This window comes from Mastomys coucha, unplaced genomic scaffold, assembly GCF_008632895.1.
Source record: "Mastomys coucha isolate ucsf_1 unplaced genomic scaffold, UCSF_Mcou_1 pScaffold21, whole genome shotgun sequence".
Taxonomy (NCBI): Eukaryota; Metazoa; Chordata; class Mammalia; order Rodentia; family Muridae; genus Mastomys; species Mastomys coucha.
In genome coordinates, this window is record NW_022196904.1 from 184,455,079 (window position 1) to 184,469,012 (window position 13,934).

Consider the following 13,934-nt stretch of genomic DNA (forward strand, 5'->3'; position numbering starts at 1 on the left):
TTTCTAAAATTAACTTGTTCTATTCTGGATATAATAGATTTTATAACATAGACATAAAACATTGCAATCTATCCATAATATATTTTCTGATACTAAGTGCCAGTATCAAAAAATATTAGAACTGGGTATAGCGGTGCACCCCGGTACTCACAGAGGCTGGGAAGTAGAGGCAGGCAGATTTCTCTGAGTTAGAGGCCAGCCTGCTCTACATAGTCAGTTCTAGGCCAGCCATGGTTATATGGCAAGACCCTGTCTCAAAAAAATACAAATACCTCTCATATATAATATAATATACAATATAAATATGTGTGTAAATATAAAAATGTAAATATGAACATATATATTAGAAGTTTCAGCTATATTTATAGGCATTAGTACTCACATGGGGTTTATGTAATTATTCCTTTCATACTTGTAGTAAATACTAAATAGTCTCTCTATGGTTATGGTACAGTGGTTGGAAATTAAAGATTAGCACACGTGGCTGATCTGTTGCAAGGCATACAGCTTTATTTTGGCAATTAACCCCAGTATTAAGAGTAGAGAGGGCTCTTTAAAATTAGTGCTTCTAGCATTTCTCATTGACTCGCTCCCTTCACCCAGTTAATTTTAACCTTGACCTCCCACAGCTGTACTGCTTTGCTCAGTCTAAAAAAAAAATTCCCAATTCCACTCCGCACCCCCCCCCCCCACCTCCCATCTGATGAAGCAACAGTGGAGAGGAAAAACCAAACCCATTCCTTTAAGAAAGATTCCGCCTCCTCTCTTCTAAGCCAGCGCCTCTCGGCAACCGTGGAGTCTCTAAGTCACACACTTTACAACTCAGCATTGGGAGAAGCAGCCGCCGCTGCTCCGCGGCTGCAGTGGGTTCCCGTGCAGCACTGCAGAATCCACACCTAGCCGGGGAAGACGGACACACGTCGGCAGCCCTGCTCGCAAAGCGGCTTCAGATCGCCTGCAGGTAAGCACATCTCTTCCCCATTTTGTTCGGAACGCGTGGGAAAGGCAGTGGTCGGGGAATGCACTCCTCATCAGCCATGCTTAAAACGTTCGGAGAATCTGCCGCCCTTTGGAGGTGGGCTGGGGTCTACAGTTCTGTCTGGCACACACACGTCCTGTGTAGTGGAGACTATTATGGGATGTGTGCTCCTACAATACTTTTTTTTTTTGCAATGCATAAAAAGGCTAACCTTGATGCATGCAGAGCATTTTTTTTTCTTTTTAAATGCAGAAAACACAGCCACTCCCAATCTCGCTCTCAAACACTGCAGATATTTTTAAATGGCAAATAAAATGACAAGCTGAGCGCTTCCTAGATATCGTTTTCTCCTTAAGGCTTAGCAAGACTTCCCCGCACGATTGTTGAGGAGTGTTTAAAAATAAGAAGGCATGATCTTTTTTTTTTAAGCAAATGGGCGATAGTGGCAGACTAAAATTTCTATAGCTTCAGTCCAGTGGAGAGAGAAAAGGAGGATAAATGAATTGCAAAATGTGTGCCAAGAACGCTATTCATTTGCCACACTTCATATGTGGGAAGAGGAAACTACATTTTAATTAGCACATTTTTAGGGAAAGGGGATGAAGATGAGGAGGCTGGTCTTTGAGGGGGAAGAGAGCCTGCAGATGAGGAAGGAAATGAAGTGGCCTGTCGCCAGTGCCTTGGAAAGGACGGGAGATAAGGGTGGAGGATGAAGTTTGCTGTGTGTGTTAGGGTGGGGTTAACCCCAGGGACCATGAATCACTAGAATGGCGTTGGGAGGAGTGTGCTTGAGGGTGAATTCGTGCAGTGGAGAGGGCATGTGTGCCGGAGCGGTGTGCAAGTCGTGGGTGGCGGAGGAGAGCAGCGTGTGCCTTGGAGGTCTATTTCGAGAATAGGTTGGGGTGAGAAACACGTCTGGGAGGCGGGGGTGGGCAGCCCAGTGTCACCTGTGGAGGGATCCCCGATTCTGCAAATGAGTGTGGCAAAGTTTGCCTGGCCTTAGACTGATTTTGAAGGCTGCTGGCGGAGCCTAGACTTTTCATCTCCCAAGAGGTCAGCTCTCAGAAGGTTTGAGAGGCAATTAGCCAAAGTAGGAGTGCAGAGTTCGGGCTGGTCCAAATGAATATAAAGGCCCTTGCCCCTTTCCTCTGTGGAAGTTTGGGGGGCGGGAGGCTCCCCCAAACGCAAATGTGCTGAGAAGAAAATCGAGGCCCCTCCTGTGGGGGTCGTGCCGAGGTCCAACTGTCGTGGCCTCTCCCCAAAGAAGCCCAGCAGCCTCAGTGGGCCGCAGAAGCTCAATCTGAAAGCTGCGGCTCAGCTGAGATTCACTGGGTGTGGGAACCTCTTTGGGACTGGGGAGGCAGATGTTTCCGTGGCGTCCACCCTCCCACTTTCAATTGGGTTTCTCTCGGGGTCGTTTCCTTCTCCGGCTGCGGATCGGAGCTGCACGGAGGGAGGAAGACCTTGCAGAGGCGCCAGGCAGGCGCCCTGCAACAGGCCCTCCGCCTGAGGAGCACGTAGGCCCCCAATGCCGCAGCCACACGGAGACAGAGCTCGCAGCTCCAAAGGGGGCCTCGAGGGGCGGGGCCAGAGATCTCCAGGGGCAGCAGAGGTGGGGCCTGGACGTGCGAGAGCCTGTTGGGGGCGTGGCCTATTCGGAGTGGCGCTAGCACGGGGGCCCGGCGAAGGGCGGAGCCAGCAGCGCGCTCCGGAGCTACGAGTGCCCAGCCCGTACTGGGCGGAGTGAAGGCCACTGGGGCGTGGCCTATGAGAGGCGGGGCCAGAGCTCTCTGGCCATGTCGGGGCGGGGCCTTGAAGCTGGGGTGCTGGAAGGGTCAAGCCTGTAGGGGGCGGAATCAAGGGCTCTGGGGCGTGGCCTGTGGAAGGCGGGGCCAAGGCGCTCGGGCCTGTGGGGCGGGGCCTTCGTGCTGCTAAGAGGGACTAAGCCTGTAGGGGGCGGAGTCGTGGGCCCGGTGGAGGCGGGGCCCAGGGGGCGGAGCGGAGGACGTTCGTGGGTAGTTCGGCTGGTCCCGCCAGAGCGCGAGGCGCCCGCCGGTAACGGTCGTCCGGGCGAGGGGCTGGAGGGAGAGGAGAGGGCTTTAAATGATGTTTTAAAGCAGCGAGAGCCAGACGCGTCGGCGACCAGGTGTCGCCACTTCGGACTGCCGGGGGGCTCGGCGTCCAGGTCCTTCGTCTCCACGCCCCCTCCCTTCCCGGCCCTCTCCTCGGGAGCCGAGCGACGTGAAGAGGCGGCTGCGGCGGACTCGGGGCGGCCGCTGCAGCCCGGCGGTGGCGAAGGAGGGGGCACAAAGCCGGCTGCGGTGCGAGGTAATCCTGCGGGAGCGGAGGGCCGGGGGTCCCGCCGCGCTTCCCACGCGAGGGGCTCCGGACTGACTGGCCGCGCGGCCTCAGGTGAACCGTGCCTGGGGCGGGAAGGCGAGCCCCACGGGGCCGAGGAGTCGGGGTGCGGCGGCGCGAGGTCGGGGCTCGGGGCGCCGCGGAGTGGGCCGCGCGCGACTCACCCGGGCGTCCCCGCCTCCTCCCCACCCCCCCGCGAGGGCGTGGGGTTGCAAAATCCAGTTCTGCCCGGAGCCTTGCTGACCCCTAAGGTGCGCGCGGGGACGGTGGGAGATTCCCGCGCTTGGAGAAGGTGGAAGAAGACCCAGTTGATCTGCTGTTGTTTTTTTTTCCCCCTCGTGGCTTAAGAAACTTCAGTCACAAGTTGAAATTGTTCAACCACTTTATCTAATCAGTGTGACCCTCCCCAGCACACACACCAAAACGCGCGCGCGCGCAGACACACACACACACACACACACACACACACACACACACACACACACACACACACACACACACACTCTATAACCCTTCAAGCATTCCTGCTATTTTATTCTTTGCGGGGTGACAGCCGAGTTGGCAGCAGGTTTGGTTTGCTGGTGTTTGGGATACTTCCAACCTCTTTGGAGGTATGTAATAGCTGAGGCAAGGCCACTATTAAACCAGGCCTCTATTAAAATGACAAGAATGGCCTCAGGTGAACTTTTTTTTTTTTTTTGTTGCAGAGATTTAATTGCAAGTAGATGCCCGTTTAAAATGGGAGTGTAAGGAAAACCACTAAATATCCTTGGCACATGTGCTCTTGGAATTGACTTTGCTAGAGTGGTGTGGGATTTAACTCAGCCAAGAGGCTTCGAGTGAGGATTAGGAGCAAGGCTCAGGAAGGAATTGATAAGACTCTGGGGCTTGGGATGAGCTACATAAACATGTGTGAGTTCTTTACGGTGAATTATAAAATTATAGAAACTTTCGAGTTAGCAATGTGAAATGATTGCCTTTCTTAGAATGGACTCCATCCTCAGTGTGCTGAACATGTACTGATTTGGGTTTCAGCAGACTTCTCATAGGGTACAGCGTAATATGTCCTTTTAAAATGAAGTTACCTGGCCATCTATTGTGTATTGTGACCTGTGTATTTAAGGTAAAGGCTGACTCGTTGATAGAATCGTGTCTTTTCCAGCACTTCTGGAAGATGTTACAGCTAAATAAATCTCCTTTGCACTGTGTTTAACTTGCAGGGTAACTTTTTCTTTTCCTAAAATCGATCAGATTAACTGTAGTGATGAGTAGTGAGCAGACACTTCTACGGTTCTCCCACCTCATTAAATTGCCCCAGGAGTGTCAGCATGTTGGTAATAGTTGCTTTGAAGGAAAAAACTCAGCAGTTTATTACCTATCTAGAATGCTAAACATAAGGAGCTCTTCAGCTACTCGGTTAAGAGATGTTAATACAGGGAAACATTTTGCATATGTTATTTGATAGTTTGGGCAGATGACAGACGATCACATGACCCCTGAAAAGATTTTACATGACTTTCAGAATATAATATGTAGTCAGTGGTTAAAGATGAGTGAGAAGTTAATGCTGTACACTTTACTCTTGCTTACCTTTTTATTAATTATATTTTTCTGGAATGACTGTGATTTTTTTTTTTGTCCCATGATGTGCAGTGCTTTTTATAACTTGCTTCATGATAGCAAAGATATTAGTTATAAATTAGAAGCTCCTCAAAGCTATGCTTGGAATTATTATAGATAGCTGACATGCCCCTTTCTGATAACTGAGTGCAATGTAAAGTTAGAGAGAAATGCTAAAATAAATAGATTAAGTAAAGAAGGCGTCTGTCTGAAAGACATATGCAAGTTGCTAAGCTGTTTCTCACCTTAAACATTTTTGTTATACTTAATATTTAGTGCTATCTAGTTCACATTCCTTTGGAGAAATGAGCTGTGTAGAATAAAATAGGAAAACTTAACACGTCTACTCAACAGTGCTGTCTTTCTTTATAAACATAAGCTTATGTGAAATTGTTCAAGTCCAATTTGACAGTTGCTGGACAATCACAGATCAAGTCAGGTAACAGATTCAAAATGAATGCTTAAATATTTTTTTTCAATGTCTCTCACACTAATGTGCTCTCCTCTGAACTTGGGGTCTATGCCAGCTATTTTTAGCTGCAATTGTTAGGAGATCTTTGGGGTTTTGTCATTGGTTTAATTCCCTTGGCTGAAAGCCACGACAGTTTCAGATTTACTGTAATGGTTGCCTGTGGTAAATCTTCTCTGAAGTACCCAAGTTAGCATACTCTATGATGTGGAAGGTTTGTTACCTACTAGGTGCATATAGAATAGTCCTTGGTTATTTGCATATAGAATAGTCCTTGGTTATTTGCATATAGAATAGTCCTTGGTTATTTGCAGTCTTTTTTTCAGAATTTTAGTGGCTTCTGGTCAAATACAGTTTAAAAAAATTAAATGGGAAATTCCAGAAATAAGCAATTCTTAAGTTTTAAGTAACTTTATAACAGTATATTATATGTTTTCTTAGTTATTGTATTTCTGTTGTGCCTAATTTATAAATAAAACATTATCAAAAATAACCATAGAATACATATACTAATGATTTCAGACTTTTACTGGAGTTGTGAAATGTATCCCTCTAGACTAGGAAAGGTCCTAGTAATTATTTCTTTTAGAGATGATGAATTATAGGGGCATGTATGTTTGTATGTCTGTTTGGGATTCTGTTATTTTTAGGTAAAATTAATGTATTTGCCTGGTTTTCATTCATTAAATGTTTACTGAGTGCCAAAAATTAAAAAGTATTAAGCAAAAAAAGTTTTGTAGTTTATTTTGTTTATTTCATATTTAAGACTTACTTCCTTCAACTATTTTGGTTGAACGTCTCAATGAGAAAACCCCTTTCACCCTTCTAGGACATTACTAACCACACTGCAGAAGAACATCCTAGAAGCCTCAAAGAATGATTCTGGCTTTCAGCCTTGTCTGAGAGTTCCAAATGACCATAATCAACAAAAAGTATAAAATGGACAAAATTTAATCTTTTTGAGACACAGCCTCATGCAGCCCTGGCTGGCCTCAAATCCACTATGTAGCTGAGGATGATATTCTTGAACACCTGTTTCTCCTGCCTCCACCTCTGGAGTGCTGGGATCAGAGGTGCACCCCACCACACCCAGTTTTGTGTGGTACCCAAGGGCTGTGCTTATTAGGCAAGCACTCCTCCAAGTAAGTTGCATGGCTAGCCCTAATCTTTGACTTTAAAAACAATGTTTGACAGTTTGCATCTTGAAAGGGTAGTTTAAGTTTGCATCTTAACTATGCTAAAATAAAAATGAATAGGCCCAGCATATAGCCTCAGATAGAGGCTAGGTCTACATTGAGCCTTTCAAAAGGACCCACAGCTTACCTTATCCTTTCACACCTTCAAGGTCGGCTTTGGTTAAAGCTTAGCTGAAGTGTGAAGACTTACTTACTGATAGAAGATGAACTTTGAAATCTGGGTTTCAGATTCTCTGGAATTGGTAGTGAAGAGACTGGTGTGCAGGAAACACATCAGCTAACATTTAGGAGCGATACTTCCTCATACAAGGCAATAGCTTGGATATCAAGTTATAAAGCTCATTTTTTTTTTTTGAAGGGGCAGTGGACATACCAGATATTCCCCATAACTAGCTAAAGGTAAAAATGTATTTGAGAAATGTAAGGCATTTCTTAAATGTCCTTAAAACCAGTGTCTCAAGTGTGTGCATTTATATGTTGTGTGTGTATAATATGTCATATGTATATATGATATATATCACATATATAACATGTCATGTATGTATAATACATATATATACAACATATATGTGTGTGGATGTGTTGACAATTTATTTTACTTTTGTGTGCATGTTTGTGTTCAAGTGTGCACACATGCTCTGACTCTGAGAGTTTGGGTGCACATGCTCATGTGGAGATCAGAGATCAACCTTGGATAGCATTTCTCAGGAGCTAGCCATCCAACTTGTTTTATTTGTTTTTTCTTTGTTTGCTTACTTGTTTGTTTTGAGACAAGTCTCACTGTGTAGCCCCCGCTAGAGCTTCCTAAATAGATTAGGCTGACCTCAGAGTTAGAGATTAGGCAGTCCTTCGTCTCTCGAGTGCTGGCTACCATCCCTGGCCTTGTCTTGGTCTGGAACCACCTCTGCCTGGGACTTGAGGCTGCTTGCCTCTAGGTTAGGCTGGCTGGCCAACAAGCTCAGGCACCCATCTTTCACCCCCTTGCCAGCACTGGGATTCCAGGCAAATGGCACCATTCTTGGCTTTTTCTCTTTTAATTTGCTTTTTAGTTTTTAAAATTATACATATTTGTTTGTGCTTGTGCGGTCATGTGCACTGTGTCATGGGGTATAAGGTAGAAATCAGCTTGGTGATGTTAGTTTTCGCCTTCCGTCATGTGGGCTCTACGGATCAATCTCCAGTTGCCAGGCTTGGAGGCAGGTACCTTTACCCACTGAGTCATCTTGCTGGCTTTTTATTTGGGTGCCAAGGATCAAACTCAGGTTCTTCTGCTTGATGGCACACACTTTCTTCAGTGATTGATTTGGCCCCTCTATAATAATTTGAATGCTTACACTATGCGTTAAGGCAGAAGGATATCAAGCACTGAATTACAAACAACTTACCTCTGAGTAATACACAGGAACTCATTATTTTATTATTTTAGTCCTCCCCTTGAAATTTAGTTTGTGATATTTTATTTCTCATCTCTTACCAAGAAGAACTGTCCTTAGGTGAAAATGGAAAGGGCCACATAGTTCTGAGTCAGCCCATTCAGCTCGACTTTCAAGGCTCTCTCACGGTGGCTGGTCACCTGCCAGTAAGCTGGAATTTGAAGTTTCTGAGATCTTGCAGATTTGGGTTATGTCTTTAATTTGTTTTAATTTAATTTGTATTTAATTTCATCAGTATTAGTGTGACATTCTCCCTCGGTAGGTCCACTCACTCTGTGCAAGGATAGCATTTCTTTCTTTCTTTTCCACACAGCATTCTCATCTTTTGTTCTGTAGGAATGACGGGGGAACATAGTTTACTTGCTAGGCCATAGGGTCCCCACACTATGGAACTTTGAAAACACTACTTGAATTCTTTAGAAATGAGCCCAACACTGTTAGCTGCTGTTGTATCTTCACTTTCTAAGTGGGAAAGCCTCTATAGGGTCAATCTTGTGATAGCTGAGGAGGCGGCTGGGAAAGGATTGGCTTGGGATTGGGCAGTGAACCTTGGTGCGGCTTATGGGTCTGGGCTAGATACTGGTGGAAAGGGAAAGAGATGGGCCATGATGTCAGTACACTGCTTTTCTGCCACACCCCCTTTCCTTTCCTTAAGCATTAGACTAGTGTGTCTACCTTGCTGTTTGCTTATGACTTTTATCATCAGGATAATAGTCTCTCTCCTGGGGAAAGGTGATCCCTTTTTCGGGTTGATTCCTGTGTCATTGCTGAAAATTAGCTTTTGACACTGGAAGGAATTCCTTCCAGTTCCACAGTTGACTTGTTTTTAAATCTTACAGAAAGATGTCTGAAAACAGAAGTGTATTATCTGATGGTTGGGAACCAGTGTGTGTGTGTGTGTGTGTGTGTGTGTGTGTGTGTGTGTGTGTACACATGTTCATATACCTGTGAGTCTCAAGGATATTCCTGTCTCCATCTTCTGGGCTGGGGTTATAAGTATGCACCCCCTGGCAATGCTTTTCCTATGGGTCCTGGGGATTGAACTCAGACCTTCCCTCATGCTCTGTAGCTTTGCCTACTGAGCCATCCTAGCCTCAGGAGCCATTATTTTTTATTATTATTTTAATGGTCCTTAGATTTATTTTTATTGTATGTATATGAGTGGCACATCTGTGCACAACATCTGGTGCCCTATGAAGTGGTAAACCCTCATGTGGGTGCTAGGAGTTAAACCCAGAGCCTTTACAAGTGCTCTTAATCACTGAGCCAACTCTCTAGCACCAGCCATTCTTTATTAAAGTAAAATACATATCAGCAGTAAATGAGAAATCCTCATTGCTCTCAACACGTTTTAGTTTTGTATCTGCAGTGGTTTTGTACGAAAATGTTTGATCTATTTAAGTGGATACCAAGACTTACTTTCCTTTAAGAAAAGATTTCTTTCTTTTCTGTGCATTGGTGTTTTGCCTGTATGTATATCTGTGGAAGGCTGTCGGATCTCCTGGAAGTGGAGTTACAGACAGTTGTGAGTTCCCATGTGGGTGCTAAGAATTGAACCTGGGCCCTCTGCAAGAGCAGCCAGTGCTCTTAAGAGTCATCTTTCTCCAGCCCCGAAAGTCCCCCAGCTTATTTTCAATTAGTGTTGAAACTAGTGTGCTCTTTGTCTTAATGTTGATAACATGAAATCATAGTTCTCTAAATACCCTGCAACCATTAGTTACCCTAATGAAAAACGCATCATAGACAAGGACATGGTCCCCAGCCTTGTGAGTACTGCCATGGTTATCACTAAATGCCAAGGTATGGGGACATTTTATGCCTGAATGAGAGAATTCTTCTTGCTTGCCGTAGTAAAGGCTTTGAGAAATTGATTCCTTGATGGTCAGCTGTGTTACTGGCTGCATGTGGCATTTGATGTATATAGTAATCTCAACTTCTCTGGGCTCTTTATAGGCAGACTGGGCTCTTCACAGATTAGGCGAGGACCCTTCTCTTCACAGATTAGGAGAGGACCCTTCTCTTCACAGATTAGGAGAGGACCCTTGGCTATGTTAAGGTTTCTGGTTTGAGTCATCCACTTTGATGAACGCATTCCTGGAGGAGTTGATTATTAGTTAAGGACTTTGAAGAGGGAACCCCTGCTCTGCTCTGCGTCTCTCACACCTGAATGCCACAGCAGTGTTTCCTAGAGCTGGTTGAATTTGCCCCCCAAGGGAAGAGTGCCGTCTACTGAAGGGCCAGCAGCAAGTTGAGCAGTGTCTTAAGTTTTTCTTGCCTGGAGAAACCAGGCCTTGACTCATTTGGAGGATTTGAAAGGCTCTTAGTACCAAGTGGAATTGTTGCCTGCTTAATTTTAATTATGTTTCCCAGCAGGAGGCCTGGCTACACAAAGAAGAACTAATTCAGCGCCTGTTGGAATGCATGGGAAAGAAGAAACCTTAAGAAGTTGTTGGATTGATATTAAAAACAGTATAGCCATGATGAAATTAATAAATTAAGTGGTAAACAAAAATTTTTTTGAGGTATTTTTCTTCCCAGGTCTGGTTATTGATGGCTCCAGCAAACAGGAATGAAGTTTTTCCTCCTTTCTTTGTCTCAGTGAGTGGACACCCTGATTCATAGTGGGTTTTTGTTTTTGTTTTCTGATGTATCCTAGCTATCTTGTAGGTGTTTGATTTTGTTTCCCTCTTTTCTTGAAACTGTTATAGCAGGAGTAGATACAGCTGGAGTTAGCAAAGACTGTTAGAGGTCAGTAGAGGCCGCCTGGAACAAACCTGTCCTAGCCAGATGAGAGGAAAGCTGGCAGTAAGAACTGAAAAGAAGCTTTGAGATTGTTTCAGTAAGGCTGCCCTTGACTGGTCTACACTCATTATATAACTAATTGTTACTGGAAGAATGCCTTGCCGGTTCTACATTTGTTATATAACTAATTAGGTAGCCATTCTTATTAACCCTTAAAAACTGCCAGAATCATGTTAAAGTATTATATTTATCTGGTTTAGTGAAACTTTCAGGTGAGTGTACAGTCAAGAGTTTATTTTAATGACACAGTTATTTCTAAACAAAATGCTGGGATGCCCATAGGTTTATGCATGTCCTTGTTGGTGACTGCACAGAACGTTTGAACCAAGATTGGACTATTTCTGTCTTCATTAAAAGTTGTTTTCTTTTAGATGGGTGAGCGGATAGATAAACAGGATTGAAATTTCACTAGAATAAGGAAGTATTCATGACAGATTTTTTTTAAGTATTCAATATTTGGTTTCTCTGTATTGTTTGTTCGTTCTTTTTGTTTATTAGTTTAAGCCAACAGAGTTTATTTAGCCATAAAGTGAGTTGTTTCCCATGCTATATCCATTGTTTCTAAAATATATGATTCGCTGGGAAGAATGGGTGAGTTAACCTTACAGGTCTTTGCTGGGCTCAGTTATGGTGGGGAATAGAAAGAGAGGGGTCTTTATTTTTATGTTTCACTCATTTTAATTGTTAGAGTTTGCGTGTGTGCATGTCCATCTGTCTGCATGAATAGAGATGTCTGAGGAGGCCAGAGGCAGGCATCAGAGCCTCCCAGAACGAGTTAGAGGTAGTTGTGATACAGGTAGTTGCCTGACGTGGGTACTGGGAGTTGAATTGGGATCTTCTGCAACAACAGTATGCTCTCTTATATGCTGAGCCATTTCTCCAGCTCCTTTTTTTTTTTTTTTTAACTCCTAAATATTTTTAAGTGGTAGAATTTGCTGTAGGGCCATGATAGCTTATGTCCATAGTATGATAACATTCAACTACATGCCAATCTGAGATCCTGAGGGAAACCTCAACATCACACCACAGACTATAATATACATTATTTATAGTGATATTTGATTGAATTCATGGAGCCATTCAATTAAGAGATTCATAATTGTGTGTGTGGTGGCTCACACCTGGAAAACCAGCACTTGGGTGGTTGAGATTTTGAAACAGTGGTTAAAAGTATGTATTGATCTTGCAGAGGACCTAGGTTCAGTTCTCAGCACCCACATAGGACAGCTCAAAACTGCCTATAACTCCAGCTGCAGAGGATCTGATAGCCCCTTCTGGCATCAGTAGGTGCTACACGGACATGTAAAAACTGTGATCAGTTCAAGAATACTCTGATCTATATCTAGAGTTAATGGCTAGGCAGGGCTACAATATAAGACCCTGTTTCAAAAAAATAAAAAAATGAAAAACCAAAACAGAACAAGTGGACAAATGACTTGTTCATTCTTGTTTACTGTTCTTGTTTATCTTATATAATTTACCCTTAGTAGATATCCTTAGTAATTTAGAAAGGTAGAGGTCACTGTTTTGATATAATTAAAAGCTTCTTTTTTAAAAAAAAACAAACAAACCATTATGTGTCTATTTATGTGTTTGTGTGTGGATTTGTGCATGTCCGTGTAGCACCTACTGAGGCCAGAAGGGGCTATCAGATCCTCTGCAGCTGGAGTTATAGGCAGTTTTGAGCTGTCCTATGTGGGTGCTGAGAACTGAACCTGGGTCCTACATACTTTTAACCACTGAGCCATTTCTCCAGCTCCCAGTGAAAAGCTTCTAGCATTGTAGTTCAGCAATAGTTACCATTTGAGAACTTCTGACACTTTGCTTTCATAGAAAGGAAATGACACCGTGTCATACAGTTTCTACAAAACCCATAGACTATGAAGAGCGTAATTGCTTGGGGTTCTTGCTCTGCTGTTAGAGATAGGAAAAGTGAGCAGCAGCTACAGAAACAGTACAGACATCAATTGCCAGTATGTACTGAACACCAGATGATAGGCACGGAAAACAGATTCCATAGAAAAGAACACTGCATAGAATATTTAGAAAGAGGGGTAAGAATAGGCCAGAGGGAAGGTAGGATTTTACTAGTTAGAAAGGGCAGAAAGAATATGCGAGATTCTGCCCATGATTCTTTTCTATAGCACTATGGAGGATATTTTGGGTAGCGGCTCACAATCTCTTCTTTTTCTTATTTATTCCAGAATGTCTCAGTTGTGAACTCGGACTTGGCCATACAATTTACTCCTTGTAAAAGAGTATGACTGCTGAAGGCATACTTGGTGTCCTTGGGTGTTAAAATATGGAGAGTTGTGCTGCACCCTCTTAAGATTCTCAGGAAGCTTGTCCATGCAAAGAACATGACTCAATGAACGTGATTCTCACTAGCTAGTGGTTGGCTGCAAGGTAGCCAAGACACCTCTGATGGTGTGGTGTGGAGATCATGGGAATGGGTCTCATAGAAGGCACATGCCATGCACTTCCGGGTCTGTGCGGCTTAGCATCACTGTAGGAGCTTGTTACCTCTGCAGCTGGAGTTCTTCAGAAGCCAAGGGCTTTGGCAGCAGCAAATCTTTTCCAATAACAATAAGACAAGCCAGGAGGGCAGCTTTCCTAAAGCAAACTGCACAAACATTGTAGTGTATTTTCCCAGAAATGGTGATTTCACCTCTCATCCTGATTGTATTGTGCTTAAGACTGTTATTTCCCCATAAGTGTTTCTGTGGCCTCTGTTTAGATTTCTGTTTTTGAGCAGCTTGATGCGTCTTCCTTCCATTTGTTCCTTTATTCATTCAGTAAATGTCTATTATGCAGTTTGTAGTGTGCTGGCTCTGTTGTAAGCACCGAGGACTCAATAGGCAAGACACACAAACCCTTCTGATCTAAAGGAGCTGATGGTTAAGAGAGTAAATAAGTAAGGAAATATGTCATGCCATGCAGAAATAGAGAACAGGGAAGAAGATGAACAACTCTGGGGGATAGATATCAGTTTAAATAGAATGACAGGACGAGAGCTCAGTGAGCAGGTAGCATGTGAACAGAGCTCAGTGAGCAGGTAGCATGTGAACAGAGAGCTC

General features: G+C 44.0%; 1 protein-coding gene across 4 annotated transcripts in view; it reads left to right on the plus strand.

Annotated features, from left to right (window-relative positions):
- The first annotated feature begins 760 nt into the window (after positions 1 to 760).
- The window catches only part of Add3 (adducin 3), a 114,978-nt gene continuing 101,804 nt past the window's right edge, over positions 761 to 13,934 (plus strand). For 2 of the 4 annotated variants that reach the window (XM_031390649.1, XM_031390655.1), the window contains exon 1: positions 761 to 961. The gene's annotated coding sequence lies outside the window, so the exon portion shown is untranslated. Of the gene's footprint in view, positions 962 to 1,794; positions 1,882 to 3,177; positions 3,308 to 13,934 lie in introns of those variants that run through there. The other 2 variants (XM_031390652.1, XM_031390650.1) reach the window with 2 other exon arrangements.